A 19,788-nucleotide genomic window follows, 5' to 3' on the forward strand; every position below is an offset into this window, starting at 1 on the left:
TCAATTCCCTAAATGAACTGAAGTCATCACTGCTGCAGTTTCCAGGATAATCTATCTTGATGTTCATCATTACAATACAGCTGTATTTGCCAATACACTAACCACAAGCAGAGATTGGATCCACATCAAAACACAAATTTCCCATGAAGGCAGGTGTGCTAATGCCTAATGCAGAAACCTTCTAATTGTTATCAGCTGTAAGAGACATGAAATAAGAATTTTAAACAGAAAAATCAGAAGCCACTTTCCTAATAGAGGGGTGAAGCTCAGTGCCTGTTTAAAGTGTGAAAAGGCAGCCAGAATTTCCGCTCAGTGGAAAACTCAGACATTTTATTCTTTACCAGACTTCTTCTGGAGAAGAGGAAGCTTGAAGGAAACCTTGTTGCTCTCTACAACTCCCTGAAAATTGTTCTGGCAAGGTGGTGATCAGCCTCTTCTCTCAGGTAACAGTGATTAGATGAGAAGGAATGGCCTGAAGCTGTGCCATGGAGATTCAGCTTGAACATTAGGAAAAAATTCTTCTCAGAATGAGTGGCGAGGTATTGGAGCAGGTGGCCCAGGCAGGTGATGAAGTCACCATCCCTGGAGGTGTCCAAGAAGAGGGTAGATGTGGCACTTGGGAATGTGGGTTAGTGGGCACAGTGGCCATGGGTTGATACTTGGACTAGATGATCTTAGCAGTCTTTTCTAACCTTCATGATTCAATGGCTCTATGAAATATCACCTAAGTGTGTGGTGACTAAACAGGTTTCTACCTTCACCCTTGTAACTGCTGTTTTCCTCTATTTATGTTTGTTGTATCAATATAGCAAACATCAGACAAGACCCTTGTGTAAAACTATCGATCCATTTAGCCTGAAGAGGAAAATATCACTGGCTAACTTTGCTCCAAACCAAGAAGCAAATGAGCTGTTAAGCTGGGGAGGGGTATAGATGCATTTGTGGGGTGTGATTTGTGTGGGTTTTTCAGCCCTTGGTAAAAAGGAAGAAGTTAAAACACCTTCCCCAAGTCATCTTGATAGGAACTCTGCAGAACAAAAGGAGATAATGAGCTGTATAACATATGAGGATGAGAGGTAAAAGCTTATTTAAAAATAACCTTAAACTTATCAGCATCCATAGATCAGCATTTACCATCATATTTAAACTCAGAAAGATAATTTCCTAAATTTTGAAATTCACAGGTTCTCTCTGAAGAAACAGTCCTTTTTGCAACACTTTCTTGATGACTTTGTCAGCAGTGTTCCAGCTGCTTTCACTTTGCATCAGCAACAGCATGGACAGATCAACAAGTGCTGTGGGGTGAGTAAGGCTGTCAGCTGCTTATGGTGTTGGTGGTGGTTGGTGGCACCAGCCCATTGAGGAACGTCATTTATCTTTTTCAACTAATGGACAGCAAAACTTGGAGGGTTCTGATCAGCAGCACAGTCTAGTTGGAGGCTAGTGGTTCTTGCCAGGGGTCAGTACTGGATTAGGGTCAGTATTGTTTAACATATTAGTTGGTGACCTGGATGAAAGTGCAGAGTGCACACTCAGCAAGTTTGCTGATGGCACAAAGCTGGGAGGAGTGACTGCCACACCAGAGGGCTCTTCTGTGATTGAGAGACCTGGACAGGTTTGGAGCTGGGTGGGAGTAACCTTGTGAAGTTCAAAAGACAAAAGCAGGGTCTGCACATCTTTATTTTGAAGTTTGCTTCACAGAGCACAGTACAACTCCATTCTTCTACTGCATGTTGAGCATTACTTTTCATGCAAGCGCATGGAGTATGTGTCTCTGGCAAGAGAGGCAGCTGAATGACTTTCATGTGGTGCAAGACTGAAAATTACCAACACCTGTAATTCAAACAAGCTATGGACTCCTTCATTTTTGCCCACTAATTTGCTCGCACCAGAAAGCTTGCACAAGCTGTACTGATCACCAGAAGGCAGGTCTTGTAAACAGGTATTTGTGCTTCCAGCTTCTGAACTGTGCTGCGTAATTTAAGGGGAAATGCCTGTGAGTCTCCTCTTTTAGCACTGTGAAGAAATACATCTCTTGTATCTAGTCATAGAGATATCTGCACTGGGAAAATCAAATACCTCATCAGTTTTATCATTAGGAGGTATTTTACATTGCAGGGCTGCTGGTATTTTTTCTTCATCTCAAAGCATAGAAGTACAGTAATGGAGAAATGTTAGGAAAGATGCAGTAAGAAGGTGCATTATTAAGATGGTAAGCAATGACTAGTATCTACCTTAGCTACTCTACTATAGCCCTGCACCGGAGACTGCCTAATTAGCCTCCACCACTCACCCCAGGGAGGGGAAGCTCTGAGATCTGCTGCTCTCCTGCTCCTCCTCTTCAGGATGGCAACTAAAATCAGCCAGAGCAGCTGGGTCCTTCAGAGCCGGGGCAGAGCAAGCTTTTTCTACTACTTATTCTTGGTTTATAAATAATATATTGCATAATTTCCTCCCTATTCTCTAAAACATCTCAATTACCTTTGAGAACAAATGTGTTAGGTAGTAGATTACCACCTTTTGAAGATGATTTGGAAACCCCTTGAGTCTGTCTGAGAAATATGAAAACTTAGTAGATTTGAGAGTGCATTTTCATAGGTTTTATAGAAAGAAAGAAAGAAAGAAAGATTATATATATATTCTATTAAAAGTAGAATTCAAATTGGGTTGTTCAGCACAGGAAATTTCTAAGAAAAAACATTTGCTAGTTTTAGAATGAGCTGCTTTTCAGGGTTTCCATCACAATTAAAAATTTCTTCTGAAATTCAGACTCAATCTGTTGGCATGAATAAATGATGCACAACTCAAATGTAAGATGTTAATGTACAGCAACACAGAGATAAAGCCTGTTTTAACCATATGAAAAAAAATATAGTAGATTTTCAAAAGCATGAATCAATATATAAAATTCACAAATGCTTACTAATGCACACAGGCAACACAAATCAAGGATCCCTATTTTTCCTCAGACATGCATTGGGTTTTTCAGACATAATATTACCATGCAATAAAAAAAGCCCAAATCACTTATCAAAAACACTGTCAATGAAAAAACAGGATTGCCACTTTGCTGGTGGTCTTAGCAGATAAAGCAAAATTGCTACAATATATCATCCTTAAAAGAAAGACAATACCAAAGGGGAAGCTGCCAGAAGGTGCCATTTTCAGATGTCAAGATAAGGGATGGACGTCTGAATTAATGCAAGACTTGTTGCATGTTGTCTGTAACAGGCAACCTGGTGCCCTGCTAAAGCAGACAGCAGTGCTTCTGCTTGGATGACTTTCTAGGGTGTATAACTGGAGGAACTTAAAAGGAACTTAAGAAAACAAATACACGTCTTCACAGTATTCCTGGAGGCAACTGCTTTGGTGTTTTGATGGTGCTGTAAGCAGTTCCTTAGGAGCTATGAGGTAAAATAGTGTAGAGGTTGGATTATAGAACAGATAGCGGAAAAAAACATTAGCCCTAAGAAGCCACCTCTGGCCTTCCTAGGATGAGGTAGTCTGGGAAGAAACTACTGATGTCTTTGTGGTGAAAAGGCTGTGCAAGGGTCATAATTCAGAAACCAAAAGTGGGAATGTTGATGCTATTACGCAGGAGAACACAGTCAGTGGGAACTACAAAATTTATGACAAAATTAACAGTGATGCTAAGAACTGCAGTGATCATAGTGAAGTGTTTCATGTGTAAAACAAGTGTTGCCATATTCCTGTCAGGGCACTAAGTTGCAGTTCTGTGTCACATGTGATCCAGTGTCGAGATTGCAGGGAGTGACTGCAGAGCTGCCTGAGTTCTTGAGAGCAAGGAAATGACCTCTGGGGAAGCTGTGGTGCAGATTTAGGTTCACCTGGGCTCCACATAGCAGAACTTGGACCTGTCTGTGGCTTGCACTTGGGTTTGCTGGACTTAACCAAGATTTTGTTAAACCTGAGCTGTGTTTAGGGGTAGACCTACACCAATTATGGACAAGAAAGTGGATGGGAATGAATAAGGCTGATTTCCATAGCTAAATAAGCTTGGTTCAGTGTCTAAGAAATTAAAATTGGTATTCTTCTAGTTGATAACATTTCAAAGAAGTCACTCTCCAATGCACAAAATAACCTCCTTGAACATGTCATTTCTAAATGGAAGAATGAGTCTATCCCTCTTGGTTTTCAAAGTCTCTAGCTCATTATGTTTTCTACTTGTGCTTCCTCTCTCTGCCAGAGCTGTATTTCTTGTGCACAGACCTGCTGCCAGCAGCTTGTCTTGCACCATCACACGGAATTTCTCTGTGCACTGGCGCTACTAAAAAAACTACAGCATTAGGATCAGAGTTGTTTGCCAACAGGATGCCTTGGTATTTTTGTGCAGGGTTCAGAGCTACTTGTGCACCCTTGGCCAAGTCACCAGGGCACTGCAGAGTCCCCAGACTCCTCAGATATTGGGAGTGGAGTTGGGAACACTGAAAGCAGAATTAAACGTCAGTCATAGTGCCTTACCCATGCCATGACCAGCTTCTGCAGGCTTGGGGTGGTTGTAAGTAAGGAGCACTGTAGTGCTAAATGTATTTAACTGCTAAATCTTCCACTGAATATTCAGTGGTCATGTACAAAGCCCAAGCAGTACCTGAGTTACATTTCCCCTGACTTACATTCTTCACAGCTGAAAGCAGGTGAGCTGACTTGCTAACTGGTGCAGTAATTAATCTTCAAGAGGGTAGAAGATACAGCACTAAATTGGAGCTCAGGTTACAGGGAAGAAATCAAACGAACAAGTTCAGTGTCTCTAATATCATACCATTTACTCCACAAGCTGTCTTGGTACATCAAGAGATTTAATTAATTCTGAGATCCCCCCAGTCGGTTGCAGAAAAAAAGACAAAACACAGTGTATGGCAAAAGAGCCCTAATCAGAGTGACCTGCTACGTGGTACCAGAATTATCGGTGCACCTTACGTGTGCAGTGTCAATGATAGACTGTCTGTGTACCAGGCTGTGAGGGAGCGCAGGGTTGAACCACGAGCTCCTGTGCTCAGAAGGCCACTGGGAAGAACATGAGGAGGGCTTAACTGATCAATTTGTCAAGGAAAAAATTTCACCGTAGCACTTAAATACAAAAAAAGAGTTTCTCACAAGAACAATGCTCCTCCAGCACACGCAGCTGGCTTTTTCAAAGAGGTCTCTGTGCTGCCCACCCCTTCCAACATCTCTCAGGGACAGACCCCACAGCTCAGGGCTGGAGGACGAGCAGGGGCTTCTGCATTTCCAAAGATGCTGTGTTCAGAGAGAAATCACCACATGCTGTAGAGTCTATGTGGGGCAGGCCTTGTTTAATTCTCTCTTACTGCGTAGCAGCTGGACTCCCTGTCCCAACTAATTTAGGTAGGAAGCTTGTTTTTATTCCATTAACTTGTGGTATGGATGTCACAACTCTAGCTGATAGCAGTGACCACTGCCAGGAAGTCATCAAGGCTTTTGTGCCTGCAAATTCACAGCACTCCTTATTATGCCTGCAGACTACATGGCAATGGACCTGCACAATTTATTCTAGAGCAGGAGGCACTTAAAGCTCCTCTATGTTAAAAAGGGAAAAGCAGAAAAAAGCAGATCCCACCTCATCTGTTCTGGCAATGGCCATTGCTGGAGAAGGACAAATTCAGAGCCTGGTGCAGGGCTTTCTGCTGAGCTGCTGGCCCACCAGGGTCCCCCATCTCCAGTGCATGAGTAAGCAGGACCCTATGTGGAAAAACATACTGGGACTGGTTTTTCATGAAGATGGCAAGATCATGATCTAAATTTTCACTGATCTTTTGATTTCAGAGCAGCTGTGGTAGCTCAGAGTATGTCCACGTTTCTACACGATGTTGGTTGCCTAAGGACCATACAGAACATCGTTTTTTCTTCAGAAGTTGTTAAGTTCAATCCTCTGAAGAAACTGTTGACTACCATTAGTAGTAGGTTCATTTGTTCTCTGCTGGACACTGTCAGCCAGCAGGGGTTTAGGCTGTTCTGCAGCTCCCAGCTCAATTATTTCTGAGGGCTCTTTGTTTAATATAATGGGGTCAAATTCAGACTGTAGGTGGCTGATGATTTTTGGTCCAATTTAGAATAACCTGTCTGTGAGCCCACCTTGAATGCAGTTAATCTCTTTTGTGAAAGAAAGTGAAAACTCTGCAAAATATTTGGTGTCTCAATCCAATATTTAGTTTTTATAATGTGAGCTGACTAGCAATTTTTCTGCTCAGAGTGGCTCTGATTATATCTTTATGCAGCTGTGATGATAAACTATTTTAATTCCTATATTGTAATGTACTGCCATGGAAAGTCTTTCCACTGAAAGACTGGATGCAGAAATGAAAATAGATTTAAAACTCCAATATCTACCATCACCTATTCTATGAAACTAAAGTTCACAACAAACTGAATGATTCTGGTCACAGTTAGGAGAGCGATTTGGTCTTTAGGAGGCATTCAGTGGCTTGGCAGCGTATAGGCATTGTAGATTACCAGTTGGCTTTTTATATCCTGCATTAAATTGCCACCTTGGCTGACTCTCAGCCATTGAGCTGGGCTGTGAGCTTTCGTGCTGCAGCTCAGCCTTGACATTTCTGTCTGAAGAACACAAGGACTTCTAGGTGGCCATGGCTGTGTAGCACTTACCCCGGGGACCATACAGAAACCTCTGCAGAATAAACTGCTTCATTCATTTCCATTTTTTTATGGGGTGGCTGAAACAAAAGTCCTCAATCTCACTCTGTCTAAACAGAGTTGTGGTGACAGGACTGCTTTTCTTCTGCTGGATTAATACCATAATCCCAACTGTAAGACTGTGCAGAGAGATCCAGGGAACACTTGAATATTTCGTGAATATTCACTCAGGAAAATAGATGAAATGTCTGGAGAAGGTCAGTGTTGGTGATACAGTATGTGGGATGCACCCCATATGCTGATACAAATCTTAGGTTTTCTACAGCAGTAAAATCTGAGTTCAGAGACAGTTTATGGCAGATCTCATGGACGGACCTTGTGGCAGGCTGCAGTTTCCAAAGGAGGAGAAGGAAGGATGCACAGTTTTCTGCAAAGTTTTCTGTAGCAACTTTTACTCTTTTTCAGTGTTTTTCTCTCTATTTCAGTCAGAGTAGTAGAGAAACATTGTACCCCAGAGATATCTCTGTTTAATCTGAAACTTATCATTCCATGCTTTGTATTGTACCTATTTTGACCCACTCACATTTGTTTCTTGGATGCAATGGATGCACGTGTAGATCTGTGAGCACTTGCATGATACCACAAGAGACTCACTGGCTATTTGTTGTGATGCCTGAGAAAGTGCTGGATATTCTGCTTAAATTAAACCTATCTGGATTTACGTCCCCATAAACAGAAAGGCTTAACTGTAATGATTATGTCAGAATCTGTGCAATTTAGGAATGCTCTTCAGATAAAAACAAACAAAAATTGTTACCAGAGTAAAGGAGGAAGTCATTTAACAGAATAAGTCAGTCAAAATGTAAAGTAAGATAATTGCAGAATTCTAAATATGATTAAATTTGTGATAAAATAAAGGCCCAACTAATGATTCTGTGATTGGTGAAAAAGAACAGGAGCTATCTCCACTTTATTTCTCTTTGTAGACATAGACATGAGTGTTGATTTTTGCTTACAAGATAAACTTTTGTTCTGCAGAAATGGATGCAGCTTGCAGCCAGGGAAGGAGGTAAGTGGGGAAAACACAAAGCTTGCGATTCAAAAGGAAATATAAAAGCAGTATTTTATCTTTGAAAGTTACCACATGGTGAGTAAACAAGATGCCAAAATAAACTATAGTTCTGGGTTGGTTTCTGTTCAGTTCTTTCTCAAGAAAACTGAATAAGAAGTTGAAATGGGGTGTGTTACCAGTTATCAGAAGGCAGCATGCTTGGAAAAACACTCAAGAAATCATTAGGTGACTCTATATTTGATATTTGTCTTTTATGTTAGACCTCACATAGATGTTAGTTAATATTGTATTGGAAAAGGATGATGAGCTGAGCAAGAACCTGGCTAGACAAGAGATAATTAGGTGAGGTGAATGGGGGGAGTTATTGGAAAGATGGCATTGGTAAAAGCCTGAGAATATCTGAGGAGCTGAAACAATGTTTTCATGAAGACCTTGCCAGAAAACAGGTGTGTTAATGAACACTGCACCTGAAGCAAATTTGGAAGGGATTGCTGATTTGGAACTGGGCTGGAATATTATAAAGGAAAATCTTGGAGGGGTGGGAAGATGCAAGCTTGAACTTTATTAAAAATAAGTGTTACATTAAAAAGAATTCTGGCTACTAACTGGAATTTGATCAGAAACCTCAGATGAAGTGAAAGTCATCCCTTAATCAGCTGCCTTATATAACTTTCAGCCACCTGTGCTACAGATATGGTAAGGAGGTAAACAGTTGGAGCTGTCTCTTAGTGTCAGCACCTTGTTGTATTTCAGAATATAGGCGTGCTCCAGGAGCACAAGACTTGGTTAACTTGGTAATAATAAAGCTGAAAAGGGTATATGATAACAACTTTGCATACAGCAGAGAAATAGAGAAAATGCCATTCCATTTAAAGATTGATGCTAAATGAAAAAGACCATTTCAGGCCCATCTAAAATTTAAGGGACTAATTAGAAGCCTTCTTTTATTTTTTTATTTTTATTTATTTATTTTTAATATTTCCAAGCACTTTTTGGGGGAAAAGTTGTTGGTCATCTGAAGTACTGAGTCACCCTTGAGGCACTCAGTGGAGATAAACTTCTCAACTGCTGGGAAAACTGCTGGACCTTTTGGTACAAAAGATCATCCTCTTAAGGATACTTAATGGCTGAGTAGCAGTCTCCTGTGTAAATGTATCCTAGTAATTATAGCTTGAAGTTGTACTAATCACTCCTAATAGAGATGGACTGTTCCTCCTGCTGTGTCCCTCACTGCTTCCAGATGAGAACTATCCCAACAACTTGGGATTAGCAAAAACACTTGTTATACTATTAGCTTCATAACTTTATTAATCTTTGATTATAGAACAGATGGATCAATCTTAATCATTCTACAATGGAAGATTAAATAGCTTAAATTATATCAATCATATTTAAGTCTTTGCCTAATAAAACAACAATTTAAGTTGGGTCATCAGTAGGGCTTGAACCCAGGGCCTTCAGATTAGCAACCAGGACTTCCTCCATTAAAAGAGTAAACCCATTAGCTGCTTGCTGTTGTACACTTGTATCTATGTACACTGGCCATTAAAAGATACAACTCATGCTGTGCCAGTGGATTACACATTGAATGTTGGGATTAAGAATTCCTAGGTTCCATTTGTGCCTCTCAGAAGGAGTTTTGTTCATGAAATTGAGTGGACAATGAGAAATGGGTCAGCTGGTGACAGCATTTAGCTGTAGATTTATGCAAAATAAGGATTCCTGTATCTCAAGATGCCTGATTCAGGTATTTTGGGCTTAAAGACATATAAGAGCTTAACAGTCAGATTTAGTGCATGCACTTTGAGATCTAAAAGAAAAAGAGAATTATAGACTCCTCATTCTATCATTATAAGATGGATGTAACTGTGGGAATACAGTAAATACTGAAGGGGTTGATAACAATATATATGTTTTTTGTCACCTAGTCCAGGTTAGTTGGCACGCCATAAGCAAGAGGTTTTGGAGGACTTTTTATCTCTGCATCATTTTTCCTGCATTGCCTAAACCTCAAGTAACCCCAGACACATCTTGTGACCTCCCTGGGGTTAACACTGATTTGTACTGACCCAGAATCCTAACTGTAGCCTGTCAATGCCCTCTACCTGCCATCTTATCAGAGACAACACAGAACTTTACTAAAGGTAGAAAATGATGCAGGTGACTGGAGGTAATATTTAATGAAAGGTTCAATGGACAATGGCTCAACATATTTAATGTGAAAAAAAGATCCCCAACCTTCACTCTAAATTTGAATGTACTATGTTTATAATGCGATTCTTCTGCAAGCTGCACTTCAGTGACTGCATGCAGAGAATAGCTTTGCTAGTATTAGCAAACAGTGTTGGACTTATAAATATGAATGACTATTGCTTGAAACTACTAATTCCTGATCTTTTTCTTTTCTCCTGTTGCATCATTTGGCTTCCTTGGTGAGTCTGAAGCCATATTGAGCTCTGGTTACGTCTGGAAAACTTCCAACAAAAGGTACCATTGCACATTAGCTCCACAGCTGTAAATTAAGCACTGTAATTCTGCAAACTTTGCAAATTTACATATCAGTCTTCTTCAAAGCTTTACCTGCATACTTAGGATTAAAATTTTATTTGTAGATGTCATTTTACTTTGCTGCGAATCAGTACATCAGCTCTTCTATAAGTGCACTCAGTTGCTCCCTGAAGAGAGAGAAACTTAGCAGTGGTGTTTATATTTCCTGCTCATTACACTGTAAAAACCCTTGGAGAACTGATACATTGATTAGCACAAGTCAGGAGTGCATCTTGGGCCTGATCAATACATTTGTGTGTTGCAGACTGGCTAATGGAGAGTGTCAGAGTGCCCACCTGTTTGAAATAATTGCAGCACACAAGCATTAACCTATTGAAAGAGTGCATTTATTGGGCACAAAATAAAATTTATGACCTTCAACTACAAAGTCTGTGCAATAACAGTGACTGCCAAGTAGAGAAGAGATAGTTTAGCTATATTAAAATAGGTAAATCTGGAGTCTGGGGTTTGCTCCAGGTATTTAAAGACCTGAGCAGAGCATAATGAAGGAACAGATGTACCACTTGAAGCCAGTATGGTACATGAGTAGCCTCAAAGGAGCACTGGAACATAGAATGAGAAAAGGTACAACAGTGATCAAAACTAGATATCCAAATGTTCAGAAAATACACAAGTCTTCTTACACACACCTCTCTATGGAGTCTCCAAAGCGTGATATAGATGTGTCATAACTTCATGTAACTCACTTAAAATAGGGTACATTTTATGCTGTTGTAAACAATTTTATTTTCAAAATAGCATTTTCAGTTGACCTGCAAAGCTTTGGTGTAGGGAGCCTGCTTTGGCAGGGGGGTTGGACTCGATGATCTCTAGAGGTCCCTTCCAACCCTACAATTCTGTGATTCTGTGATTCTGTGTGACAGTTTTTAAGTACTCTGGTACTTCTCACTGGCAATATTTTTCGTTTTAAGGTCACAAAATGGAAGAGGAAGTTCTTTCTCCACTTTTTTAATTCTATAAACTGGTAGATAAAATTATCTCTGGAGATTAAGTTAGGATTCCTTGTTGGCATGCAAGAATGAAGTGTTTTTTGGAAATGCATCATCTACCATTGTGAGTTTATACTCGGATGAACTGTTTTCTATAGCTGCGGATATACTCCAAATAGCATATTTACATCCTTTACAGGAGTGAAGTATTGTCTGATGTTTCCACATTTCATTTGGTAATGTCCAACTTCTTGTACTCCAGGGAACAAATATGAATGACAGTCAAAGCAGGACAAAGGATGCTCAGAACAACAAAGGTGCACAGAGCTCTAAGGAGCATAGTACAGCCAGACCAGACCTTCTCACTGGACATGCTTTGGGGGTAGAAGAGATGGCCAAATATGTCCAGCCATATGGAGATGGGGGCAATGACTTCCAAAGCCAGCTGGCCTATGTTGGACTGACCTACCTTAGATACCACCTGTGGCTTTAGGGCTGAGTCTTGAAATTCTAGAACTGCCTTGGCTGAATCACTAAGACCTGGGAAATGTGAATTAGAGGAAATGAGTCACTACAAGAAAGTGTGTGCTCCAGTGTTTGCACCCTGAGTGTCCCAACTTCATTCAGAAGGGTCTGACCCTAAATGTAAAGCTATTTTATCTGAAATCAGCTCTATTTTTATTGCTGCAAGAGGACCTTATTTCATTTTTTGGAGTAGCTAAGCTACCTTCTTTCTGGACCTGTTCAAGGCCTGGCTCAGAGGCCATAATTTTTAAGTTTTTTCTGTCCCAGTCAGTTGATCTGCACTGCCAGTGTAAAGCACAAATGCTAGGGCTTACTTAATGATCTCTGTTTTTACTCTGATTAGCATCAGAACTTAACACCTAAATTTGACACATACCTTTAACAGACAGAAGTATTTACTTCTATGGTCATTCTATGGAACTTATGCATTGGCACTTTGTATTTGTTTGATGGAGGTAAAACCTGGGTGTGGAAGGAGCCCTGTTAATTAGAAGTTAAGTGCTGCCACCTGACTTCACCTAGCACCTTTTGTCCTTGAAATAAGGCTAAATGAGGAACAGCAGTCCTAAAATCTTATATAAGAAAAGCTGGTCAGAGGGTTTGGTCCTCCTGTTAAAGTGAGATAGTAGTGCTGTGAAAGTGTGAAGTAGTCTTTTTCCTGCTCAATTTCTGCAGTGCTGAGTATGCAGAAAAGAGAATGTGTTCTTCTAAGGATCCTGGAAAGCGTTTAAGCGTCTTTCTAACATACCTGGAGAAGCCTGAAAACGTTTTATTTACCAAGGACTAAGACTGGTAAGGGTGTTTTTGGTTTTTTATTACTTCCACAAATAATCTAATATTCTTTTTAAAAAAACATTAGAATGTTATTCATTTTTTGCTATCATCTTACAGATGCTAGCTATATCATGAAACAAGAATGAGCTTGTATGAGAATGTATCATTAAAAACTATTCAACATCAAGGTGCTGATGCTGTAACAAGGAAAATCAAAGTAGTGCTGTTATTAACAGTAAGTGATCTTGCAGTGTGCAATTTTAAAAGTCTTTAAGCAACAATTAAAGGAGAGTACTGAACATATAAAAATGTAAAGTGATTTTTTCCCTCCTTAGTTTTGCTGTTTATGTGGAAAACCTCTTATGTACTACCGTTGCTCTCATTCTCTTTTCTGTAGCTGTAGGCTGACGTATTCATTATTAAGTAGAAGCTACCCCTCTTGGAGTGCTGTGATAAGTGCCCCTGTTAATTGAAAAGAGCCCTTTGGGGCTCATTCTCACTTGAGTACCAACTGGTTGCCCTTGATACAAAAGATTTTGAGGCATTAAGTGTAAAAGCATTTCAGGAAAGTGGTGATAAGTAGTCTGGAACAGCGTGTTCTGGTCTTCAGTGTTCATCCTCTGATCCATGCCAAAAGGTTTCCCCGTGGATCCAGGAAGAGCAGTGGTAGGTAAGACACTTGGTAGTGTGGGTTCCAGGAGAGCATTTTAGATTCTCTCTTAAGTCAGTGGATCCTGGTGAAGCATTCAGCTTTTGTCTTTCTAGTAGTGTTTCTAATACGTAAACTGTCATGACTTAATTATGCAGTTTATACATACTTTAATGTTTCTGTTTGGCTTTTCTGCCCTATGCTCATAACTTCAGATGGGAGCTTTGTTGTCCTGGTGGACATTGAGTGTATGATGCATCTTCTGGATCACAAACTTATTTAAAATCAATGATGGTTACAAGTATAAAAAGCTCTGAGACAAGAAGATGGAATTTGGGGTGTGGTGTTTAGTTGCATGTGCCCACTCTTTCCCTAAATAAGGGGTGCTGGCAGATCAGTTTCTCACATACACCGTTCCTTTGTTGCCTCTGCAGTTTGGTCTGTGTATACTGGCCTGATGAAGACTCTGACAGACCATATTGGAAAGCAATTAAATATCAAGGGAACTGTAGCTTGGAAGTTGAGTTTAGACCAGGAAGTAAAACACTGAAATGCCCATTACACCGTTGGCCATGGCTAATATCAGCCCAAGGAGAAGGCAGTCCATGGTTGCAACCCTTTATGGGTGCTTATGGGAAGAAGGCGGGAAGGGCACTTGCAACTTTTTATCAAAGAAACAGAAAGGCACTGACTGCTTGATGAGGGCTGGCTGTAAAAAGGCCTATTATATATTATGAAACTCTTATGGTGTTATCTACACTCTCTATAAAGTGTTTGCCTGCAGTACTCAGCTGTTCACGTGTACCTGATATTAGTGTATGCAACTGGGAGTTGATGAAACTGTAAACTTGACCTTTTGTTAGCCTGTACTGTGTCAGGGAATTTTGCATTGCATTATATTTCATAACACTTTCTTATGTACCTTTTATATGAAACTCCAGTTTCATTGGATGGACGCTTCCAGGGAACAAAGGAAATACTTAATGTCAGCTTTTAGCCTCACTGCTCACTGTGTGAGTCAATGCCAGTCTGCCTGGTGTTCATATCTTGAATTGAATAAAGCATCATTGCCTTAGGGACTTTGGGGTACACGCTATATTGTAGAAACTTTGACTACATTATCACATAATGTTCACACTGAACCCTAATCCCATTGGGTGGATTCTTCCCAGGAAGTGGGACAAGTGCTTAATGAAGGAATCACTGCCATTGGAGTTCAGCAGAGATTACTGCCATTAAAACATTCAGCTTTGAAATTACCTTTTACTGTACGTGCAGATAGACAGAAAAAGAGAGATTAAATGTGAATTAATTCTGGATGCTTCAGAAAGCTCATTCTTAGGCAATATGGAACAATTCTCTCTAGGCAAACCTTGGAAAGACAGCCTGTTTAAAGCACTGCTTGAGCATTAATTATTTAAGCAGCAAGATAGTCCAGAAGTACAGGCTCATAAGCATTACTTTTCCCAGTTTATACATGAGTACAAAAAAGCACCAACTTACTGAGAAGTACACAATAGATGTGCAGCAAAAAGCTCAAAGTTAAAGCTGAGGCCTCCTATTCCTGGCACGTCCTGCCCTTCTTGTAGATCTTTTGGCTCCAATTGTATGTGTAGCTGACACCTTTGGAATGTGCATTATTCACAACCTATAAAGAATGAAAAATGATTAACAGAAATTTGTTTACTTGTGGAGAGCATTTTCTTTAATGAGTTACTTGTATTGTTGCTGAGCTGCTTTGTTTCAGTTTGATGGCTTTGTCTTAATTGTGAGAGCATGTTCTTCAATATCTCTGCAGAAAACTTCTTTTTATTCTGTATGAGTAAGTCATTCTCTAAATGTTGCCCACCATCTAGTTCTGCAGAGATGTCTAGCAGAGGTTGTGTCTATAAGAACATATGCATTCACACTTCCATATTTTTTTTAGATAGACTCAGACACTGCTTCACAGGTTTTCTCTGTAATGATATTCCCCTGAAGACTCTAGGTGGGAGCTGAAGAAAATAAGAACTACCACATTAATTACAGGTACTGTAAAATTCAAAAGAAAATTTAGATGCCATCAACAACATTATGCAGAAGTAGATATATCATGTATAAACAGTTTCTCTCTCCCAGTTTCCATGTTTTTTAGCTTCTGAGCCTACAAGTGGCAGCTATTTGTTCTGAATGTGAGCCATGAGCTCTTGGTCAGGCTTATTGATCCAAGGGGCACTCCAGCAGTTACAAGTCCAGTATGCCAAACTGGGAGAGTTTCAGACAAAGATCCTTTTTACCCTCTTGGTTTTGTTTCCTTTTCAAGCAAGGCCATTTTCAGTCTAACCCTAGCAACTACAACATAAGCTGCTTGGAAAATAATGGCAAATGTTCTCCTGGATAACCTTGGTCGGAGATGCAAATTGGCAGTGCTGCTCATGTTGGCAGCATTTTCAGTTGGTTCTCACTATCACTGAGAGTTTTCCTCTCTGCCATACTCCAGTGCTACATTTAGTGCAGTGGTAGAGCTCTCAGCTGTGATACTATTTCCATTTCTCCCCAGCATGAGAGAAACAACCAGACTCCTAGCTTGCAATCTGTCTCACTAATGCTTAAGCTGGTGTTCGCAGCCCTAAGGGCCTGTATGCAATTTAATTACATTCGTTCCATAATTTCAAGTGATGGTATTTTGTAAACATTTTTAATGTATCGCCATTAATATGCTAAGGAAAGAAATCTATTTCTGCCAGGGAAGTGGAAATAAATCTTCACTATCTCTTTGGTCCACTAGTTTACATTTAGAATAGAACACCTTTTCTGAAAAGCTGTTGGAGACATATGCTCCCATTATTATCTCACAGTGATTTATCACTAACTCTAAAATAAACATTATATCCAAGTTACCTGCTTCCTACTGCCCTTACTGTGCCATTTCAGAGTATCTTAAAGGACCGGTATATGAATACTGCTGTGGAATTCTTGTGGTTTTGGGGTTGTTTTTTTTTTTGTCTGCACTGAGTTTTTGTACTGCTGTCATTCATTTCATTGAATTGTATTAAGAAGGGAGGGAAACAAAAATGAAACTGCAACCTGAGGTGGAGAGGGTGAACTGCTGCATGGAACGCAGTTCTGAAATGGCCTGGTCAGAAGGATGCTGATCAAAAATTCTAGGGAAAAGGGAGAACTCACTGAATGAAATAGCCTTAGCGTAGCACACCTAACAAGAGGACCTTTTCCTGTATATTTTAGGCTGGGTGAGTCAGTGCAGCTCTCAGCAGCTTGAAGCAGGTATGGACCTGAGGTCTAAGCTGTGATTCAACTGTAATCTGTCCAGAACCTCTGTGTGTGGTCTGCAGCATCCACTCTGTGCTTCCCATCGACTTCTGCACATAATGAATCATGCTGTTTCCAGCAGAGTTGAGAAGAAGCAATTTGCTCATAGCTGGAAATCTTATTGGGTAGGGGTTAAGGAAGAATGTAAGGAAGAACAATGTGAGTCTGGGGAAAGTTGCATGGATAAATCTTAAAAGAAAGAAGTAGAAGGCACTTGAGAGTTTTCTGAAGACTTGATATTTTTGTACTTTTTATTTTGCAAGCTCTTGGTGACAAACATTCTGGTTTGTTCAGCCTGTACTGAATTAAGGTGCAGCTAAGGGCTTTGGTCATGAGGTATGGCATTGTCCCAACCTGAAAGATGAGGGGAAGGAAGGAGAGAGAAAGGTCTTTCCCAGGTGTCCACCACTGTCCCCTTTCTCCTCTGTTTCTGGCAATCACTGCTGCAGTAAAAATTGTTAGTAGCTGCATGAGGGAAGCTAGCTGAGCTGAGGCACTCTGCTCTTTCATTAAGAATTTCATCCAGTGTTAGTAATTTTCCCTTTGAGCCCTCTTGTTAAATGTCCTAGGTGGTGGATGAATCCTGAGCATTTAAGGTAACTTTCTTCTTCTTGGAAAGTCTTTACAATTGCAATTATTTGTCACTGCCTGCCACTATTAAATCCTGCTCCCACTAAGTTCTGTGTTTTCTGTGGTTATTCTGAGATTGTTCAGTGGTCAAACTGTACAGAAATTCTGGTAATTAAAAGAAAAAAAGAAAGTTTTAATAAGTTATTAGGTGTCATTGACTGCAGTGGGGAATACTACTTTAGAATGATAGAGTAGCACTTCTTGATCTTAAACTATTAAGGATTGTTATTTTTTTTATATTTTAACTTGACCATAAACTGAAGTATGTAAATTCTCAATTTGAAGGATCATATGTAGTTGCAGGATACTGTGTAGTTAACGTTGCAGGATCCAGGAGAGATGTTGTGTTTACTCTGTGGAAGTAAGCCTTGCAAAAACAAATTTCCTTCTAGTTATATATTTTTCAACAAAATCTCTCTAGTTGATGTTTATCTGGTAACTTTTTAATATAAAACAATGACAGTCAGTGCAGAATACCAAAGTATTTTTCCTGACAAAAATATATGCACTCTACCAGAAGAAGAAAAGCTGAGGTAAAAAATAGTTACTATGTGGCAGTGTAGGATTGGGGTTTGGGGCTCTAAGATCCATTCTAATTATTCACTAGGCTGCTATGCTTCTGTCATCTTCACCAATTCAGAATAACACTTGGAAAAAACAAGTGACCCTCACTATCATACATAATGTGGCAGCTTAATTGGCAAGAAGGGGGTGAAAAGTTGGCTAGGGAAGCCCTTTGAGACTGATGGAGCATATTTCAGTGGCTTCATCAAGGTAATGTTCCCCAGGTGATTGGAGGCAGCAAATATTTCATCAGGAGAAATGTATAAAGGTCCTTTAACCACAGAACGCAAAACATATTATTACAAACGTCTTTTTTAAAAGAGTCTTTCATGTGCTGTTTGTGTAGAGAAAAGATAGGAAAATTGGAAAAGTGCTAAATTTAATACACATGGTTATGGTGTGGGCATACCTTAAATAACTTGTTTGCAGCAAGTGAACTAAAGTAGGTTTTTAGTTGTAAAATATATATAGATTGCCTCCTCTCTTTGACAAAAGTAGATATGTATTTTTTGTGCATGTTTGTATGTAGCAGCATGCTGTTTTGCATATGTGCCCAAACCAGAAACAATACTGATGTACCCTTAATTTCCTAGTCACAGGCTCACAAAGGCTCAGATTTATTCACCATTCAATTTAAGAACTGTTTATAGAATCTAACTGTAAGGTGGAAAGCAATGTAACTGCCGGAGGAAGAATTTCTGGTAAAAAGTTTCTCAAATTGAATGAGGTTTTCTGTTATCGCTGACTCTCTGGAAGGCATACTAAAACTACAGGGAAAGGAGCTTCCAGAACAAATGTTCTCACTCTCAAAGAATAAGAATCAAAAATGCTTTGATAGTCAAAGCTTTACTTCAATATCTATTTGGAACATAATCCATAGCTACCAACGTTATGAGAAGTATGTGTCCCCACAGCAATGTGATGTTAGTTTTTTTGTCTCGTTAGTCTTTTCTCTCAGAAATTATCAGATGACTTCACCCCTGAATGTTATTTGTTTTGATCTAACAAAACGCATAGACAACTGGAAAACATTCTCTTGCTGTAATCTGGACACAAAATATAGGCTGTTATCACCAAGGATCCCACAATTGCATGAGCAGGTTAGATGTTCTAGATCAACCTGTATAAAGTTTGAAATGACCTAAACGTATTTGAAGTGAAACTGTTCTATTAATGTACTCACAGTTAAAACAATTATTGAGCAGCAGTGACTAAAAATCTAAAAAATACATCTTTGAGGGTAATGGTGTTAGTCCCGGCCTTTTGAACCATGAGCTGAAAAAGAGTGTCATTACAATGGGCAACCTAAGATCCGAGATCTCTTCTCTAGCAGTTGATGACGTTCATTCTTAAATCCCATAAATAAAAAGTACTAGGGGATGTTTCAACTACACTAGTCTGTCATGCTCTACAAAGAGTGTAGCATTCCTTAAGCTGTCTGCTCTACTGTACGTTAATTATTTATCACCAGAGAGTGAAAGGCTCCATTAGCAGACAGGTGCATGTGAGATGATGTTAAAGGAGTGTATACGCACAGGTTCTTAAGACTAAACATCTTATTTGCAATCTGTTACTGATCTGGAATTTAGTTAAACACCTTGAAGATGTACAGAATAGCTTGTAGAAGAGGCACTGACTCTTAAGTAATTGGCTGCAGCTCTAGCTCATTAGAATAGACTCTTGTCTGACATGCCAAATGTGCCCTGTGTTGAGCTGTTCAATAATCAACAACCAATTGTTTCTCTTTTCACATCACTCAGCATGACAAATCAGTGATATTAACCACATGGGTTAAGGCCAATGCCGGTCATTGTTTACATCTCGGGTTAGCCAGTTCACTTTCAATCAATACAGTGTCTCTAGGAATACACTGCAAGTAGAGCAGCATTGTAGACTTAATAAAAAAATGACGTGACTTCCCCCCGCCCTCTATTTTAAAAAGAAAAAAATAAATTATATTTGTGAAATTCAAATGGTGATATGAAACTAACAGTGTTTTAGAATGGGAACCGAGCTGTTGAAAAGAGCAAGTTGTTTGATACCCCACCTGTTGGAGATACCAAACTTCTGTAAAAATATAGCAATGAAGAAATGAGTAGTATTGGCTGGAGATGCAGAAATTCCAGATTTTTCTTATC

General features: G+C 39.7%; 1 long non-coding RNA gene across 1 annotated transcript in view; it reads left to right on the forward strand.

Annotated features, from left to right (window-relative positions):
• The first annotated feature begins 302 nt into the window (after positions 1–302).
• Positions 303–19,788, forward strand: part of LOC107316645 — a 28,789-nt gene continuing 9,303 nt past the window's right edge. The window contains exons 1-5 of the long non-coding RNA XR_004308045.1: positions 303–443; positions 1,185–1,302; positions 7,669–7,699; positions 10,147–10,189; positions 12,400–12,516. This is a non-coding gene — a long non-coding RNA (uncharacterized LOC107316645). The remainder of the gene's footprint in view (positions 444–1,184; positions 1,303–7,668; positions 7,700–10,146; positions 10,190–12,399; positions 12,517–19,788) is intronic.

Source organism: Coturnix japonica, chromosome 7, assembly GCF_001577835.2.
Source record: "Coturnix japonica isolate 7356 chromosome 7, Coturnix japonica 2.1, whole genome shotgun sequence".
Taxonomy (NCBI): Eukaryota; Metazoa; Chordata; class Aves; order Galliformes; family Phasianidae; genus Coturnix; species Coturnix japonica.